We start from the raw sequence: 10,120 nt of genomic DNA, 5'->3' as shown, positions 1-10,120 counted from the left end.
GCCCCAAATAATCAACTTTTTAAATGGATAAAAGATACCTGCAAAGAACATACACAAATGGCCAAAAAGCACATGAAAAGATGCTTAACATCATTATCCAGGAAATGCACATCTAAACCACAATAAGACACTTCTTTACACCCACTTAGCCATAAGTTTTTCAAAAAGAAGAGTGGTGAGGATGTGGAAAAATTCAAACTTTCATACATTGCTGGTGGGGATATAAAATGGGAGGGCCACTGTGGAATAGTCTGGCAGTTACTCAAAATGTTAAACACAGAGTAACCATACGACCCAGCAATTCCACCCTTTCATGTACATCCAAGAGAAATGAGACATGTTCATACAAAAACTCATGCATGAATATTCACAACAGCATTATTTGTGATCGCCAAAATGTAGAAACAACCCAATGTCTATCAACTGACAGGTGGATAAACAAAATGTGGTATAACCACATAATGGACTATCATTTGGCCCTAAAAAGAAATGAGGTGCGAATGTAGGCTGCAAGATGAGTCCACTTTGAAAACATTAATAAGAAATGCCAGACACAAAAGACATGTATCGCAAGAAGGGATGAGGAGGATGACAATAGAGATGACTACTGAAGGCTTGGGGTTTCTATTTGGGATCATGAAAATGTTCTTGAATTAGATGGTGGTAACAGTTGTACCATCTTCTGAATAGGCTGAAAACAACTGAATTGTACACTTTAAAAGGGTTCATTTAGGTATGTGAGTGGCATGTGAAATTAGATCTCAATTTTAAAAAGAGAGACAATGAAAGCTGACATTAAGACCAGCACGGGAGGGCCTCCTCATGGCTAGAATGGGACCTCTCTGACTTTAAGCAGGTTTCTAGGGAAACTATATTGCAAGACCAGTGTGGTCTGGTCTTGTGCAAAATAGTGGTGCAAAAACTGTGTTGGTCCTGTGCCTGAGTTACAGAGCTCCTGCAACTGGTTGTGAATGTCAGAGAATATCTTCAACTTGGTTTTTATAGAAGGGTTTCTGCCATGATCACAAGGCACTCATATACTTTACTCCTCCCTTCTTCTGCATCATTACCTGTCAAGGTGTTCCTTTACATCTGGAGTAGAAAGTGCCTTTGCCTAGGTCCTTCACTCATTAATTTATTTATTTTCGTGGTACTTTCACTTGTGTGAAGTCAAATAGTTTGTATGTTAAGCTTCAATTCCCATATCATTGTTGGGAGACAGGTCTCCCTGGAATCCTCACTTTCTGCAGGTCTGGACCTTCTGAGCCAAAGATATGTGTGAGGGGTGCCTGGGTGGCTCAGTCGGTTGAGCATCTGACTCTTGATTTTGGCTTAAGTCATGTTCCCAGGGTCATGGGATCAAGTTCCACATCAGGCTCCACTCTCCCTGCCCCTCTCCCCTGCTTGCACTGTCTCTAAAATAAAATTTAAAAAAAAAATTTTTTTTAGGATGTTTGAATAGCAAACAGCCTTGGAAGTTAGAAATATGTTCCCTCCTGAGCTATTTTGTTATTACCTCCCCAGAGATGTCCCAGAGTGGTAAAGATAAGCCTTCTCCTCTCTCCCTGGGAGACTGGCTTACATTCCAAAATAATGAGTAATCTCTCTCTCTCTTCCCCTTCTCCAGAAGGGAAGATGGGCAGGTCATCAGTTTCCTAATTTTACGGTTCCTCTCCTGTGGGGCACCGCACTACATGTGCAGGTAACACCCAGCCCTCATTGCATTTCCCCGCAGAAACTGGAGCATGGGGAAATGCTGTTCTGGTTCCTGTTTTTTCTGTGAGGAATAAATCTGTGTCGCTGACCCAGCAGTCATATCTTCTGTCAGTGTATGTATATAAAATTGTGCCAGACTAATTCATAAGCTTGCAAGTCACGTACAATCTCAGATCTTTCACAATTTCTAACTTAACGTTTTGTAAAATTGGTAATTGCAATGCTTATCCCTTAAGAGTTTTAATCAAACCATGTGAATAATGCACTTAGTTAATTATTGGCCAGTCACTGTGCCTTATTTTATCCATTAATTTCTCTGCTAAAGACACAAAGTTAGGGATGCAGTAGAAAACAAGAAAGGGATTTGGTTCTCAGATTTCTGTCTGAAAATATGAGTTGGAGTTCTGGTTTCACCACTCACCAGTTTTATGAAGAAGGACAGATCACTTCTCTCTCAGACCTTTGTGTTCTCATCTGTGAAGTTAGAATAATGGGAAAGGTCAACATTTAAAAGATATTTTCCTAGAAACATTAGACTCATGAGATTATTCTGGGGGAGAAAAGGGTTCTGTGGACACAGAGGTCTGGGAAATCTTGCATCTAATAAATCTCCCCTAAAAATTTATAAGGCATATAGTAAAAAGTCAGAGAGCCCTGCAGAAAAGAAACCTGTTTGATTGAATTAAGCCAATGTTTCTAAAATGTCATTTGATGGCAGTACCCTTGTTTCCTCATGACAGCAAACTTCCATCGCATGGACTGTATTGTAGAAAATGCTAAACTACATGACCTAAGAGTCTTTCGAAGGTCAACAACCTTTTTCGTCTCTACTGTCATGCACCCACACCTGATGTTTCATTCTACAGTTTCAAGCTCAGGTGTGAGTGGCATTGTCTTCTTGTGGACAGGAACCACTTGTCACTCCTAAGTCACATGGTGTGGGCAACCAACAGATCTATATTTGCATAGAGCCACACCAGTAAAATACACACCCATCAGCAAATGCACAAAGAAGACAGCAACATTGGAAGTTTATACATGAGCTGCCCAGCATTCTTACTGCCACCAAACACACTTTGTTTTTCTACCATTCCTGGGAAGCAGGTAGGGCAAAAACTTTAGTAATCAGGTGGAGGGCAAAACTTGTTACCAAGAAGCCTTTTTCTGTCTTCTAAATAGCTAAATCCAGTAAGAATGATGGCCTGGAATCTGGAAACTTTGGATTTTAATTGTGTACACCATGAACTCACTCCTGGTTTGAAGTGAGTTATCTTCCGTATCAAATCATGTGTTTTTTCCATCTTGAAAGTGAGGGAGGGGGCTGGGTGGTGTCTGTCTTCTCATGCAGTTTGAGATTGTTGCTCCATTCTGAAGAAATGGCATCTAAAGGCAGCTTTCGGTCCAGCAATTCCACAGTTTGTCAGTCCAGCCTTCTGCAGCAGCCTTCTGGTCCCATGCAATATGCATTAGCCTCTTTAGCCTCCAACAAGCAAAGCTGGAGGTGGGAACAGCTTGAGCCCATCTGGGTCTTTTCAAAAAGGCTACATCATGCCTCTCGGGGTCTGTGCCCCACACTAATGTCACTCATACTCTTTGGGAAATGCTCTCTCCAGTGTTGGGGACAGGCTGTGTCCACCAAATCAATGGCTTGGCCTTCTGTGATTCTGACATTTTCTTTTCTTTAATGATTAAAAAATGTACAAAAATACTCGTTTAAGTTGTGTGAAGGAGTTTACTTCAACCTCCAAAAGCAATGAGAGCTATGCCTGGGCCTGGAAGTGGGACCAGACACGTGGCTTAGGTTAAGGCAAAAGAAGAGCTTCAAGTTTGAAGTTAAAGTTTGTTCTTATTTTGTGTGTGTGTGGCTCGGTCAGGGACTCAGCATGGCTAAAGCATAGCTTACTTGGGGGAACTACATGCTGTGAATGTGTAAATTGGCTCCTATTTCTCCAAACTGTGCTGAGGAGCTCAAATCCCCTTAACCACTGAGCACAGGGAATTTCTCCCCAGTGCAACCTCCAGCCTTGGCTTTGAGGTCACTGATTGCACCCTGTCCCTGCCCTGCCTACAGTCAGCTGAGCGAGGCCTTGGGCTTATCTGGATCCCCTCAGTCACCCTCTCAGGGCCGCACGCTTGCAGGGAGAGGAACAAGGAAGGCCTGGTTGGCTCTGACCTTACTGATCTGTGACCTGGAGCCACTCATGTGGCCTCTCGGAGCCTCAGACACTTTGTGTCCCTATAAAATGGAGCTGATAATCCTGCCATGAAAACCCCATCAGACCACTGGTGGAACATCTCCTGCTCCTCCCCAACTCGTGCTGTAATATCTGGGAGCATCTTGACTTTGTCTATCTACCTCTTCCTCTGGTATCTACCAGGCGTGACAAGTGCTGCTCCTTCATCCTGGTAACATCCTTCCTTAAATTTTACTCGTTCTTCTAGAGTCAGATCAAGTGTTTTCTCCTCCAAGTGACTTTTCTTGACATCACAGGCTGACTGTCTCTATTCTGCACTCCTCTGGCAGCGGCACCTATATTTACATTTGCTACTGAACTCAGAAAACCTGAAATCAGTTTCAACCTTTAATTAAGATGCTCAGAGACAGCCTTGTCTGAGGAAATCCTCAATGTCCTAGAGCTTGGAAAGCTTAACTTCCCAGCCTGCTGTCCCAGACCTGAGCTGCAGCTTCCAGCCCACCTATCCCTCCTGAAGGCTGGCTCCCCTCACAGCCATTTCTGTCCTAATGGAGTGTTGTACAACCTTTAGTCCACGGGTAGTAAGAAGCCAAGGACTGGTTTTCCCTCCGACATCTGTGAATGCCTTAACCCCCTTTACTCTACATTGAGTCCTAGTTTAGGTTCTTTGAGAATGAGCAGAGGAGGGGCAGAGAATCCCAAGCATGCTCTACTCTGGCAGCTCAGCCCAATGTGGGACAACGTGAGGATTAGGACCTGAGCTGAAACCCAGAGTGCACATGCTCAACCGACTAAGCCACAGGCACTCCAGTCCTATTTTAGCCCTAACATCTCCAAATGGTGAAACACTTCAATAAAATAACCATGATTTTGGAAAAAAAAAAAAAAAAAAAAAAAAACAGATGCTCAGAGACAGGGGGGCCTGGGTGGTTCAGTTGGTTGAGCGGCTGACTCTCGATCTCACAGTTCATGAGCTCAAGCCCCACATCAGGCTCTGCACTGACAGTGTGGAACCTGCTTGGAATTCTCTGTCTCCCTCTCTCTCAGTCCCTCCACCACTTGTGCACTCGCTCTCTCTCTCTGTCTCAAAATAAATAAATAAACTTTAAGACGCACAGATGCAACATATTCTTTTGTAACTGGCCTTTTTTGCAATGTCCTCCTCGGGTGGCTAACACTAGTCTAGACACATTACTGACTGTTGAGAGTGAAGGCACGTGGGGTGCAGGGGCCACCAAGACAGTACAAGGACCCAAGGGGTGTGTGTGCAGCACTGGCATTGTCTGCGACATGGGAGGAGGCCAGCACCTGCCTCTCTCCATGATAGGCAGATCCTGCAAGGCCTCTCAAGGGTTATGTGGAGGGGACTGGACTCTATCTTGAGGAACCTCTGGAGGATTTTAAGCAAGAGAGCGATATGATTGGCCATATGTTTTAGAGGTTTATGTTTATGTTTATGTTTTGGCCAATATTGGCCACTGGCTACTGTAGGGACAATGTATAGAAGGGGCAAGACTAGAGTCAAACAGTCCAGTGAGTGGCTTTTAGTGTGACCCACGAGAGGGCTGCATCTGGATGGCAAGAGGACAGTGGCTCCATTTCCTTCTTTATAATAAGGAGAAAGCTGGGGCTGAATCCCAGCTCTGCCCCTTCTTGGCTATGGACTTTGGGTGCCCACTTCACAGCACTCTGTGAGGGATAAATGAGACAATAAATGTTTTAGTAGTAGCAGTATTCCAGAAATGTCCTGGAGGTCAACTGGGGAGTATGGGAGGTGAGGGAGAGCCAGATCAACGATGACTCTTGAATTTCTGGCTTAAGGAAATGGGTAGATAAGTCAGAGATGACTCAACTATGAGCATGTCAGGTCTTGGGATAGGTAAGAGGGCCTATTTGGGATCTGTGGGTGGAATGTCGGGAGGCCCTCCTATCTCAGCCCTGGCTCTCACTCCCATGGGCAGGGCAGGGTGGATCCAACATAGGTAGCCAGAAAGGGTGGAAGTGATTGGAATCAACAACAGGCCAATTATCTGAAAGGCTAGGCCCTATCAGAGGTGCTCTGTAGGGCCCTAGGTAAGTCACTTCCCTGTCTGGGAACTGACTTCACACACACGTGAATCGGGGAGACATCCTCATCCAGCCCTGGTTTCCCCAGATACTGAAAGCTGGAAGTGCAGATGGTGATGTTGAAACACCTCCTCTGCATTCAGGGCCCCGCTCATGTGCCCCCTCCTCCACGCCACCTCTCCTGGCTCCCCAGCCAGCAACAACCACTCTTCACTCTGGGCTCCTAAAACTGCACACCCAGAGAACTTCCTTCCAAGCTATGTCTGGCCCCTGCCCACCCCACAGTACTGATCCACCACACGGCTCATTGTCGCAGGTGCTGCTCTGCCCCGCTCACTGCAGGTGGCCAGCATCGACCCAGGGATAGTCCGGAATCTGCAGCTCCTGCTGGCATGATCCTAGCCAACGGGGGAACTGGATGATTTTCCTTCTGGTGGAAAGTCTAAGTGTGAAGCAGAACAAAGACATACCCAAGGGCTGTATGACAGGGGAGCCATAGAAGGACACCATTAATAAAGTATTTTTCAATCATGTATTAAAATCCTTACAGTTCTCAGGTAGAGATGGGTAGGTGGGCTTTTCCAGAGTAATTTCACATACGCAGAAAAGTGTCTGCAGACACTCTGTGAGAAGGTGGCAGAAGTTTCCAGAGGGCCCACCAGCCAGAAACCAGGATATTCGGGGGGGGGGGGGGGAGGACTCAGGAGATGCTCCAGTACCCTGAGGAGGACCACAGTCCCCAGAAACTACTCCCCTCACCTCCTGCTAGGAGGAGGCCGATTGTGGCAGGGCAGTGCCTGGCCCCAGACATCCCCCAAGCTATTCTTCTGAGGCTTTGTGTTTCTCCTAAGGCAGGCTGGGCATAGAGGACAAGGGCTGTGAGGATACAAAAGAGCCTGGTCAGTCCAAAGAAAGAGCTACCTCCTCAAATGAGGTGGCCCTCTCACCCAGCACTATCCCTTCTCCATCCAAGGCCACTGAGGCAGCCCAGCATCCCCACCCTGGCCCAGCAGGTCTCCCCTGTCCTCCTCAGCAACAGGAGGCCACAGAGCTTCTTGTCCGATGGGCTTGAAAGCTGGCACACAACTACTCCCCACCACTCCCACATACGGAATACCCGCATGCAAACAGGCAGGTACATGGTCGTCTGCAAAGAAACACACCACTCACGTCACGTATGCACACAAATGCCAAACACAAAGTCTCACTCAAACACGATCACCCCCACATGCACACGCATGCCCTCCACAGACTTCAAAGATAGGCATGTCCATATACAGCTATACACACACACACACACACACACACACACACACACACACGAGCACTGCAAGTACTCTCCTTACAGATTTTATATACACAGTTGTGTACTAGATGCTCTGGGGTGCCGCTCAGGTCCCCGGCCCCTCTATCCACTGAAGCATCCACTTGCCCAGGCAAGGTCACTCAGCAGGGTGAGGCAAGAGGGAGTTTGAGAGGGGGAGTCGATGCACAGTACAAAAGGTAGGCCTCAATTCAAGACAACTCTTTGGGGCTGCTTCCTTCATCCTCCCAGGTGTTGATCAGAGTGCTCCCCAAAAGAGCCATGAGTCTGTGCAGAACTCTTCCTTTCTTTAAGGATCTTCAGTCCTCCGGACTGGGGGAGACTAGCACTTTTCTCCCTGCGGCCTGAAGGCTGACCTCTCCTACAGCCTGGGCCTGGAGCCCTGAGAGGATTCCTGGAAAGGCCACCAAGGGGCTGACTCAGGCAGGGAGCAGAACAAGGATCCTCTGAAATACCTGCAAGTCGTGCTGAAATAGGTACAAAGGAATCTATCCTTCATCTGTGCTTTTGATTCTAGTCTCAAACCCCAGCTGGCCGTGTGACCTTATGCAATACTTCCCTCTTCTGGCCTCAGTTTTTCCATATATATAGTAGGAAGTCTGGAGTTGGAGACACAAGCTTCCTGTGATACCTATAAAGGGCTGGCAAGGTACGGTCTAGATCTGTGCTACTCAAAATGTGGTCTACTGGCCAGCAGCACAGCCCTCAGCAGGGAGCTTATTAGAAAAGCAGAATCTCAGGTTCCTCCCAACACCTGCTGAATCAGAATCTGCATTTTAATCAAACCTCTGGGCAGTGCTGATGCACACTACAGTGTGAGAAGTACTGTCCTAAATAAGCTCTGAAAGCCCTTTCAGTTTCTAGAGTTCAATAAGTTTCTACACTCTATTGGAGTAGAGAATGTGGCGCTTTTGGTTAAGAGGAGTTATTGATTTGCCAGCAAAGCTTTTTGTCAATCCCTGGTGACCAGATAGCTCTCTGATTTCTACAACTGGAACGAGTCCTCTCTCCTGGGCCCTCCGCTGGCTCCCTCTCCTCCATCTGATCTTTGCCACGTTCTGCCTCCTATTAGCTCCTTTAAATGATGGCTAGTGTGGACCCTTTGCACTTTTATCTTTGCCCGTTCCTTTAGACTCCTGGCTGGAATGGAGACATGTGGCTACTACCTGGGATCACTGGTTGAGAGCCACACTATGGAGGGCAGAGTCACAAGCTGGAAGTACCTCGGTCCCTGAGGACTTTGTGAGGCAGAAATGCCATGCCAGCCCTGGACTACCTATTTCCAGATTTTTAAGTCATACAAGTAAATTTCATCTTGTCTAAGCCAATTATTTGGGGTCGCTATGACTTGTAGACAACCCCAGTTCTAACTGATACACTGGCCATTATTTCAGACCCCTTTTCCACCTCTCCCTGCATCTAATCACCAAACCCTTTTTATCTACCTCCTTGATATATCCCAGATCTGTAATCTTTTCTCAACCAATGCCACTTGCACTGAACTCAGACAATCAGAATTTCTTCCCTGGGTTACCGTGTCAACCTTCTTTCTACCTAGTCGCCCTACTTTGTAAGGTCTGTCCCTTCCCATCTGTCTTTCCTACCAGTAACTCAAATCAGCTGTTGTATGAGAAACTTAAATATATATATATTTTACAGAGACCAGTATAACAAAGATACACACCCAAAATGATGACCATTGTTAATATTACCTGTAATTTTTTATGAGACAAATATGACAAAGTTGTGTCATTCCCTCCACAAGGGCCTGATCCTGTACTGAACTGTATCCTTGGAGTATTTTTTCAAACTTTACATACATTTACAAATGAATATATGAAATGATTTTGTGAGTGTTAAAATTTTATCTAAGTGGTGCCATACTAACCTATAGTTCTGCAACTTGCTTTTTAATATTTTTACGGTTTATCGGTTTTGATACCCATAAATTGAGTTCGTTCATGTCAGTAGCTCTACAGCGCTCCATCATGTGAGTATAACAGCACATCTATTTACCTAGTGATGAGCAACTAGATTATTTCCTGCATTTTTCTTTCATAAACAATGCTTCACTAACATCCTTATATATGTACGAGGTCTCTAGGGTCTATAGCTGGAAGTATAATTGCTGGGTCTTAACAATAGTGATGGTTATGGGATGAAATGCATCCCCTCAAAATCTATGTTCCAATCCCAGGTACCTGTGAATGTGACTAATTTGCAAGTTGGGTCTTTGCAGATGTAATCACCTTAAGATGAAACCACTAAGGTGGGCCCTGATCCAATATGATCCGTGTCCTACAAGAAGAGAACCAGAGAGATACACACAGGGAGAGAACATCATGGGAAGACAGAGGCAGAGACCGAGTGATATGTCTACAAGTCAAGGAACTGCTTGCTGGCAGGGACTTGTGGCAACTGCCAGAAGCTGGGAGTGGCAGGGAACAGATTCCTGTCTCAGGGACTCCCTGCTGACACCTCGATTTGGGGTCTCTGGCCTCCAGAACTGTAAAACAATACATTTCTGTTGTTTTAAACCATACAGTTCGTGGTAATTTGTCAGAGCAGCTGTAAGAAGCAAATGTAGTGGTGGAATCAAAAGACTTGGCCTGTGGGAGCATAAGTTGAGGTCAGAGAGTGAGCAGATGAGTCTGAGACAGTTGGGGCTAGACTGGGAAGGGCCTACAATATGACCCTAGATAGGTATTTGGACTTATTCATTCAGGCAATGAGATGCCACAGAGGATAAATTACATCAGCAAGGGACACTGTTGGGGTTAGAGAAGTGTCAAAGAAACAGCCATTCTTTAGCCATTTC

Source organism: Panthera tigris, chromosome E2 (genome assembly GCF_018350195.1).
Source record: "Panthera tigris isolate Pti1 chromosome E2, P.tigris_Pti1_mat1.1, whole genome shotgun sequence".
Lineage (NCBI taxonomy): Eukaryota > Metazoa > Chordata > Mammalia > Carnivora > Felidae > Panthera > Panthera tigris.
Note: the sequence above shows the minus strand (reverse complement) of the source record.